Source organism: Ascaphus truei, unplaced genomic scaffold, assembly GCF_040206685.1.
Source record: "Ascaphus truei isolate aAscTru1 unplaced genomic scaffold, aAscTru1.hap1 HAP1_SCAFFOLD_392, whole genome shotgun sequence".
Lineage (NCBI taxonomy): Eukaryota > Metazoa > Chordata > Amphibia > Anura > Ascaphidae > Ascaphus > Ascaphus truei.
Genome location: NW_027456722.1, coordinates 61,856 through 71,947, shown reverse-complemented (window position 1 = coordinate 71,947; position 10,092 = coordinate 61,856).

Below are 10,092 nucleotides of genomic sequence, written 5' to 3'. Positions count from 1 at the left end.
GCGCTTTAGTCTGTCTATGTGCACAATATATATATATATATAATCCCAGCAGCGCCTGTGTTACACCCTGACAGCACAGGTACTGTGTCTATGGGGCTCTGATATCATTACTGACGCTTTAGTCTGTCTATGTGCACAATATATCTAGAGCCAATACTAGGCTAACACCTGCCATAATAATACAGGTATCTGCGCTGGGAGCACAATAGTACCTCACTATATCACTGGGGGCCACTATGTGACCTAAGGACCGCAGGAGGAAGGGAGGATTTGGCCACCAGCTCTATTATAGGTACCCAGAGGCCACTTACCCCTTCCCTCCCTACCTCCTCCGTGGGGATCATGTTAATACTTTAACCTATTAGTCTGTGTATTTGATAAAATAAAACCTTTATGTTTTGGGTAAGTTTTAGACCCTAAATTGTTCTGGTGGTTGGACCATAGGTGGTTCTCAGACAATAGTTCTGTGATTATAGCAATGAGAGCGATCAGCGGGGTCTTTGGGCCCTTCTTTGGGTTCTGTCTGTGTACTGTTTTTCTTATTGTAATACGGGAAAAAACATTACAATGCAATCTGTTTATTTTTATATTTTCAACAAAAGACAGGTGACTGCCTTGCCTGACTGACTGGGTGGGTGACTGACTATCTTGGTGGGAGGGTGACTAACTGCCTGGGTGGGTAAGTGACTGGGTGGGTGGTTGGGTGGGTGACTCAGTGACTGGGTGGATGAGGGCTTGAGTGACACTTGACTGAGTGGGTGGGTGATTCAGTGGGTGAGGGACTGAGTGACACGTGACTGAGTGGGTGGGTGGGTGAGTGGGTGACTGAGCATGAGTAAAATTGTGATGGGGCAAGCCTGGGGAGATGAGATCATGATGATGCGGGGGGGGGGGGAAGTGGGGGTATATTTATATGTATTGGGGGAGGGGGGGTATATTTTATATGTATTGGGGAGGTGGGGTATATTTTCTATGTATTGGGGAGGTGGGGTATATTTTATATGTATTGCGGAGGTGGGGTATATTTTATATGTATTGGGGTATATTTAATATGTATTGGGGGTGGTGGGGTATATATTTTATATGTATTGGGGAAGTGCGGGTATATTCTTTTAATGCATTGGGGGAGGTGGGGATATATGTTATATGTATTGAGGAGGTGGCGGTATTTTTTATACTGTATGTATTCGGAGGCGTGGGGGTATTTTTTTATATGTATTCGGGGGCGTGGGGGTATTTTTAATATTTATTCGGGGGGCGTGGGGGTATTTTTTAAATATTTATTCGGGGGGGTGTGGGGGTATTTTTTTAATATTTATTCGGGGGTGTGGGGGTATTTTTTTAATATTCGGGGGGTGTGGGGGTATTTTTTAATATTCGGGGGGTGTGGGGGTATTGTCAGTCGTGCTGTACCTGCATGCGCTGTCATTATAAAGCCAGCACCCCCCCCCCCCCGCTCACCTCCCTCCGAAGGCCCTAAGCTTTGCAAACCGCCGACGCTGACCCAAATGGACCCGCCCTCCGAGGCCTCGTTATGGGTCAGCCGCAGATCCATATCCTTATAATCTCACCCGATCTTCTTGTTACTGATGCGTGTTACCGAAAAGCCTCACCGCAACGCACCCACAATCCCCCCCACAAAGCTGGTGAGCCCCCCGAATGGGATCCATATAGCGAATTAGTGGCGGGCACTTCCGTGGCTCTTTCTCCATGATTATCGTGGCCAAAATGGCACACGCTTCTAGCCAATTCCAGAATGTTTTTGGAATAGTGTCGCTGTCCACGTCCTTATCTTTGTCCTGTGACCCCTACGACCACCCCTCAGCGTCCTTATAACCTGGCAACAGCGAGAATATTTCTACGTAACTGTCACGGGAGAGCGGGTTATTTACACCTTGTTACCGGGATCATTCATTGTGCAAAACATGGAAGAGAAATAAAGTGTCATTTATTCGGCATAAATTCGCTTACACACAATGATACACAAAATACAGACACAAAGACACACTTACTTTGGGGCTGGGGTAGGAAACTAGACTCTCCTAGGTGCAGGGAACTCTATGGGAGAGTTTTACCCTGACCGGGACTTAGCCCGGAATCTCCTGGAACCCAAATCGGCAGAAAGTCCCACACGCCCCCGCTACGTTCCCTCCTGAGAACTTGGTCCCTCCTGACCGCGAGTTACTCCCAATCTCCTGGAACTCAAATCGGCGCAAAATCCCAGCGCGGCCGCTGCGTGCGATTCTGGGAACTTGGGCGCAGAAGGCGGGACTTAGTCTCCGGCGGGCAGGATTTTCAGGCTGAAATAGAAGCCGGTTGCTTTGCTATTACAAACAAAGCAACTTTGAAAAGCCGCCCGCGCTCTTTCAGCGCAGACTCAAGGGGAACACACAATCTGATTGGCTCGCGGCTTCTTATAGTATTCTCTGCTTCATTCATAAAATAGAAGCAGAGCGGACAGCCAATCAGCGCGTGGGAACTTTCCCGAGCAGCCAATCGGAGCTGAGCCGGCTAGAAAAGCCGGGTCAGCGGGAAATGTGAAACAGCTAAGGGGCATACGCAAGCTGCCACATACCCCCCCAGCCATCCCAATGCCCCCCGCTGGGGCAGGCTCCACCAGGTCTGGCAGAACAAGTGGCATCCCGGGGGACGGCCGTTGGTCTCCGGACCTGGTACTCCTCCTTTCCCCGCTGACCAAATGCTGTCCCCACCTCTGGGCTTCCTCTGGCTGCTCTGAACTCCGATGTCCAGCAGACATGCCGGCGCCTATGGGTTTGCACGGGCTGCCTGTGTGGGCATCGGTTCCGAATGTTTAAACATATTAAAACTATATTTGAATACACACTGGGTCTCGGGGATCCCCGTCAGCGATGTGGGACTTTAGGTGAAGGATTTGGGGGTACAGGGAACAGAAAAGGAAAAATGTCTCTTTATTTCTGCTGCCTTATTGCCCCACACACTTTCCCTGTGACTCAGGTTGGACTCTGAGTCCCCCCTCCCCCCGCCTTATATACGGTTGGGGCACCCACAAACCCTATACTGTTTGTGGGTCACCTTGGCACTAGCTGGGGTACCCCCCTTAACCTAGGGATACAGCTACAGGAATACATATGTCTCCCTGTGCCTCATTGTCTGTCTGTCTGTCTGCCTGCCTGCCTGCCTGCCGCGGGAGGCCAGGTCTCCTAACACATTTATATTTCAGGGATCAGTCACACGGCAAAACCAGGGAAAGGAAACAGACTGATCGGCGCCGCCCCACTGGTGAAATGTAAAGCAACACCGCCACCCGGTGGTGGATAGGGTCAATAGCACCTGAGCAATAAACAGAAGGAAAATACAGAAGAAGAACGCAATATTTACTGATCTTTACATAGATCTATGGCTCAGATTTATCGACGATATTATGCTGATTTGGAGTGGTCCAAAAGATATGTTGATTGACTTCATCAGGCAGCTTAATATCAATACTCTAAATCTACGTTTAACCTCTGAGTATAGCCAAACCAAGATAACGTTCTTAAATCTGAGTATAACTATAGATCCTTTTCACAGTATTCAAACCAAAGTGTTTAGAAAAGCTACCTCAACAAACAATTTGTTACTGGCCAAGAGCCAACATCCAGACTCTCTTATTCGAGGCATACCAACAGGGCAGTATTTGCGCTTACGACGCAATTGCTCAACCCTACAGGACTTTAAGTTACAATCACAAGATCTTAAAAGTAGGTTTCTAGATAGAGGGTTGTGGCAGGACGGCCTGTAGCCGAGGTCAGGGAACAGTCCACACGTGTAGTTTCAGGATAATGAAAAATGTTCAATGGCTTTATTTCTCCACAGTAACATAACATGCGGGTACACTGTCCCTTTACCAAAATAAATCCTGCTCCATGATGGGAGAAACTGACTAACACAGCAGATCTATCTAGCAGGCTGGCTGGCTAACCCATAACCAAACCTTCAGAGTCTTTTAAGCAGTCATGAAAAAACAAATGAAACAAATCTTACTTTGCTGTAGTACAGTAGAGGCAACGTTTATTCTAACATTTGCTGTAAACTAGCCGGGTTACATTCTGGGTGTGTGCTGGGTGTGTGCTGGGTGTGTGCTGGGTGTGTGCTGGGTATGTGCTGGGTGTGTGCTGGGTATGTGCTGGGTATGTGCTGGGTATGTGCTGGGTGTGTGCTGGGTGTGTGCTGGGTGTGTGCTGGGTATGTGCTGGGTATGTGCTGGGTGTGTGCTGGGTATGTGCTGGGTATGTGCTGGGTATGTGCTGGGTATGTGCTGGGTATGTGCTGGGTGTGTGCTGGGTGTGTGCTGGGTGTGTGCTGGGTGTGTGCTGGGTGTGTGCTGGGTATGTGCTGGGTGTGTGCGCTGGGTGTGTGCTGGGTATGTGCTGGGTGTGTGCTGGGTGTGTGCTGGGTGTGTGCTGGGTGTGTGCTGGGTGTGTGCTGGGTGTGTGCTGGGTGTGTGCTGGGTATGTGCTGGGTATGTGCTGGGTATGTGCTGGGTGTGTGCTGGGTATGTCCTGGGTATGTTCTGGGCTAGTTTGAGGCACGTTAAAGGCATTTCTGCATTGACTAACGACCCATAGGATTAACACAGCAGGGATCCCTGGCAGTCCGATTCAGTTTGAATGGGACTGCCAGGGACCCCCGTTGTTAATCTGATAGGCCATTAATCAATGCAGAAATGCTGGGGCTAGTTTAAGGAAAGTTTAAGGCATGTATTCAGAATGTACCTGGGTGTACCTGGGTCTTTTGGGGAATTGCCACTGGTTTTTGTTAGAATAATCGCTGCCTCTACTGTAGGTAGTGTGTTGTATCCTTCTGGCTAGCAGCACATCTATCCATGTGCTCTTGTCTGAGACAGCCACCTACTGCTGGTAACAAGATCCTTTTCTACCTTGCTGGCTCTCAGGTGTCAGCTTACTTCCTGATCACCTAACTCCCACCTGAGTTAACCCTTATGAGTGCTGGATGAAGCACTCAGACATATGTTTCCCATGCATAATTGATAGGGGTTGACTTCACCCTGTCACAAGGGTATTCCTTGAAAAATGTACAAAGGGCATACAATAGGGCACTGCAATGTGATAGGGACACTCTACTTGTTCCTAATGTGAAAGCAAAAGATACTGTAATAAGATGCAATGGCACTTATAGCCAAAGATGGGATGATGTCAAACAGATATTCTCTAGACACTGGCATATATTAAAATTTGATAGCGATCTAGCCTCTGTACTCAGTGACACTCCTAGCATCACCAGTAGGAGGTCAAAAAATCTGAAGGACGACTTGGTACATAGTCATCATCAACATAAGACCCCTAAAACATGGCTACCTAATCCACCCAAAGGCTGCTTTCGATGCGGCAGCTGTAAGGCGTGCCAATATCTGCTTACCACAAAAACCTTTGATAGTGATGACAAAACCAAGCAATTCGATATAAGACACTTTGTGAATTGTAAAAGCTTTAATGTCATTTACCTTATCAATTGTGAGTGTGGCTACAGATATGTAGGCAAAACAATACGCGAGCTGCGCAGACGCGTGTTAGAACACATAAACTCTGTTCTAAATAAAGCTGATACACCAGTAGCACGCCATCTTAATTCAAGACATAATGGTGACCCAGGCTGCCTTCAGTTTATAGGGATTGATCGTATCAGGAACATCATAAGAGGAGGTGACATTGATCGCAGACTTCTGCAAAGAGAAGCTGAATGGATATATCGCTTAAAAACCCTATATCCATTGGGCCTAAATGAGGGCTTCACATGCACCCCTTTTATTTAATCATTCTGTCTGTCCCTAGTGATTTGCTGTTTATGTACTGTGCCATGGACATATTTATATTATATCCAAAGTGCACTTGGTTGGATTTCTTTCCCCCTCTGTATATATTGTAAATATTAGCTGTGCAATCTATTCCCAACAATGGGTCCATGAGTATTTGTAAATAAGATATGTATAGGAGCTGCCTCATTCTCCCCGGCGGTGAACCACTTGCTCGACAATGAGTATCCAGTTACAGTATTACACTGTTAATTAATAGCAGTGCAGTGTGCTATTATTGTTTAATTAACTACATATTGTTATAAACATATTGGATTTATTCATACTCTAATATTGCCCAGTAGATATAGTGTGACATCAATCGGGTATCTACAGACTTGCGCCACGATTAACATATGCCTAAGTATACCATACATTGGCAGCTAAAGGTTAATTATACCAATCATTGTATCTGTCCATTGCTATTTAAGTGAGGCAGGTCTGTAGTCCCGTCATCCACCTGCCCCTGACGAAGCTCCGCCTGGAGAGAAACGCGTAGGGCGTGGGCACTGTGGCGTGGTGACGTCACATCACGTTGAGCAGCTGATCCCTTACAGCCGGTCTACAGAGGGAGCGCCTCAGCAGTGCTGTGTACCATTATGGAGCAGAGAATAGCGGTTATCTAGCTAAGTATCACACATTGATTCTTGATACATTACCTCATGTTGGGTTGACAGTTTTCTTTACATTGTCTGACACTAGTTACAGGGACTCCCAGTACATGTTGACAGCGATGTTGGAGCTGTGCTATTTGAAAGCAAGTAGCGTTTATAGGATAGCTTAGTCAATGAGGGAATCCCCTTACTAACAGTGCAACCCGACTTCTTGTATTAACTCTTGCTCCTACGGACTGCCGATTTGCAGTAGTACACAGCCTACTAAGTTCATGATTAACTATGACACATATTATATGTGTGTTGACGCTCCTTCACAATTTGTATCTGAGACTTCGCATTGATTGGCAGGTTTTGATCCATGTACATCCAGCAGGAGGTTGACTCAGTGATTAGCACATTATAGTCTCAGTACCTGGTAGTTTCTGTGCAATCACCTTCAATCACCTTCAATTCCTAGATTTTGCAAAGGCTTTTGACACAGTTGATCATGTTATCCTGCTTAACAAACTCCAGAGCTCTGGAATAGGGAAGCATTCTTTAAATTGGTTTCAGTCCTACCTATCAAGAAGATCCCAACATGTGTCCATCTCAGGCTCTAACTCCAACCCCCTGGATATCACCTGTGGTGTCCCGCAAGGCTCTGTTCTGGGGCCCCTACTCTTCTCAGTGTTCATTAATGATCTTCCCACAGCTTGTAAGGAAGCCTCAATACACATGTATGCAGATGACACAATCCTATATGCACAAAGCCATAGCCTCTCTGACCTTCAACACATACTTCAGTCTGACTTTTTGAGACTCGAAAACTGGATTTCCCAAAACAAACTGTTTTTAAACACTGACAAGACTGTAACAATGGTATTTGGGACCAAGACTAAATTTGCAAAGTTTCCAGTAACTGAGCTCCTGATTAGAACCAACGCTAACACCACCCTAACACCTGTCACTAGTTTTAAATACCTGGGCTTATGGTTTGACTCCCACTTAACATTCGGGATGCACATTGATACCCTGACAACCAAGACCTATGCCAAACTAGGGGTACTTTACATGAACAAATCCTCCCTAAGTCTCCTGGTCAGAAAGCGTATTGCACAGCAGATGCTAATGCCAATTATTGACTATGGAGACATAGTATATGGCTCGGCTCCTCAAACCCACCTTAGCAAACTTGACACCCTCTACAATTCAATTTGTCGTTTTGTTCTCCAATGCAACTACAACACACATCACTGCAAAATGCTCAAAGAACTAGATTGGTCATCACTAGAGTCTAGGCGCAAAGTTCACCTTTCCTGTCTCACCCTCAAATACTTTCTGGGCAAGCTACCCAGCTACTTGAACAAGCTCCTCACCCCTACCACATGCAGCACCTATCACCTGAGATCAGACTCCAAAAGACTATTCATGGTCCCAAGGCTCAACAAAGTATCCGGACGTTCCTCCTTCTCCTTCCGTGCACCCCAAAACTGGAACAACCTACCAGAGACTCTCACATCCACCACCAGCTTAAGTTCTTTCAAATCTAAGGCTGTCTCACACTTTAATCTGGTCTGTAACTGTTTCATACGCTCATAATATATATTTTCTTTAACTGTGCATGCAATGTCTTGTATATAATGTATACCCTGTTCATTTATGTAACTGTACTTGTAACCATGTATTATTTGTTTTACTCTGTGCCCAGGACATACTTGAAAACGAGACGTAACTCTCAATGTATTACTTCCTGGTAAAATATTTAATAAAATAAAAATAAATAAATAGTGTTGTTGTTTTGGGATCAGTAACATCAGCTCAACGTGTTTTAACAATATTATATTTTTATTTTTATTTTCACTTTTTCACCTTGGTTTTTCACTATATCTACTTATAAAATTAAAAATTACTACTGTGATGTGCACCCTAAATGTACTTCTGTGAATGTTCTTGTGACTGTGTCACGTGTCCATTCAATTGTTAATAAGAGTTATTAGCAACAAATAAAATAAATACAAATCTTTAACCACTACTCGCCCTCTGAGAAGCAGCAGCCGGTTCCTTCAGCAGATGTGTTAGGATCGGCCGTCGGTCTGTCGCAGCGCTATACATTACGTGCAGCCATGTGCTTTCAGGAATCTGCTTCTGGGTTTAACAAGCCGTGTATCTGACTTCACACGTACTTAAGGTATTTTATAACATGCGGGGTAGCCTTCAATGTTTAAATAATAACTACGAACGGTCAGCTTTATTAATTAATCACCTCATATATTTATTTACTAGCTGATGGACCCGGCGTTGCCCGGAATGTAAATAGATAAAATAAATATATGTTGTTTATAATAAAAAGGCGGCAGGGAGAGGCCTGTGAAAGTAGTGGGACATTGTTACTTAGGGTTGTGCGCGCGTGGAGACGTAAAGGTGAGTAAAATGGGGGTAGGTAGTCACAGGGGTAGTGTTTCCCATATAAGTAGTAGGTGTTTGTATGTGAAATGATGATGTAATGAGTGTGTAGGGGTAGAATGTGTGGTGTATTCATGCGTAGGTGGATGTACAAAGGTGTAGGGTTGGAGGGGTATGGTACGGTTAAGTGGAGGGGTAATGGTGTAGTGAATGTGTAGGGTTATGAGGTGTGGTGTTTGTAGGCGTAGATGGATGTAACACGCTTACCTTGTATGAGCAGAATGTTCCGTGTGTCATACGTGGTACGTGTTGATGGGAAAATGCTGTTTGTTTTCTGACCTGTCAAAGTGTGTAAAATTCATTAGTTACGGTTGTGGAAAATATATATTTGGGGTGTACAGTGTGGTAAGGGGGGGTTCTGAAGAGTGGTGTAAGGGACGGTAAAGAAGAAGGGACGGGGGGCGTGGTTAAAAGTGGAGTGGAAGGAAGACACCGAGCAAGCAGGACCTGTGTCTATACAGCTCCGTCCCAAGAGAGGACAAAATAAAGATAACAGGGACCAAGAAACCCCTCAAAAAATATTTAACAAGCTGGGGGAAGATATCATCTTTGTGCTGAATGCCCCGGCGGTGGCGGTGGCTTATACACAAACCCCAAGCATACACGCAAAGACCGGGTCCCCTGGGCCTCCTCTCTCAAATTGCCGTGTGGCTAAGATGGCGGCCAAGCAGGACTGATTTACCTGGATCCGGCGCCAAACCCCGCAAGGTAGTCTCTCTGAGACCAAGGTCTGCAGCCCCCCAAACCATCTGGGACCCGGAGAGCGGAGCGAGGATCTGACCGGCGGCCTGATCTGCATCAACCCGCCGCTGGCTCCGGCGGAGAGAGGTGGGTGCCGCGCGGGAGTGGTGACGCCTGTCGGGCCTTTGATCTCCCCACCTAGGCAGCCTACGGTGGCCTCCCGCTCTGTCCCGTTCTGCGCGACGGCCGCACCTGGTGTCGGGTCCCGGCGGTGTCTCATACCCCCATGTCAGCAGCCACTTCACTAAACAAAGGCCTGCAACAAAATAATAAACACTGTTCAAAATAAAAATACTATGCTGGTGCGGCTGGAGGCTAACTAAAATGGCCGCCCTGGCGCTGTAGCTGCACGCCGCGCTTACCTCTCCCGGCCGGCAGTGAATCCGATCAGCGCGCCTTCCCACTATTCCCCCTGCCTCCCTGTGCTGCCTCCCACCTGCCTGCACCGTCGCTGCGAGG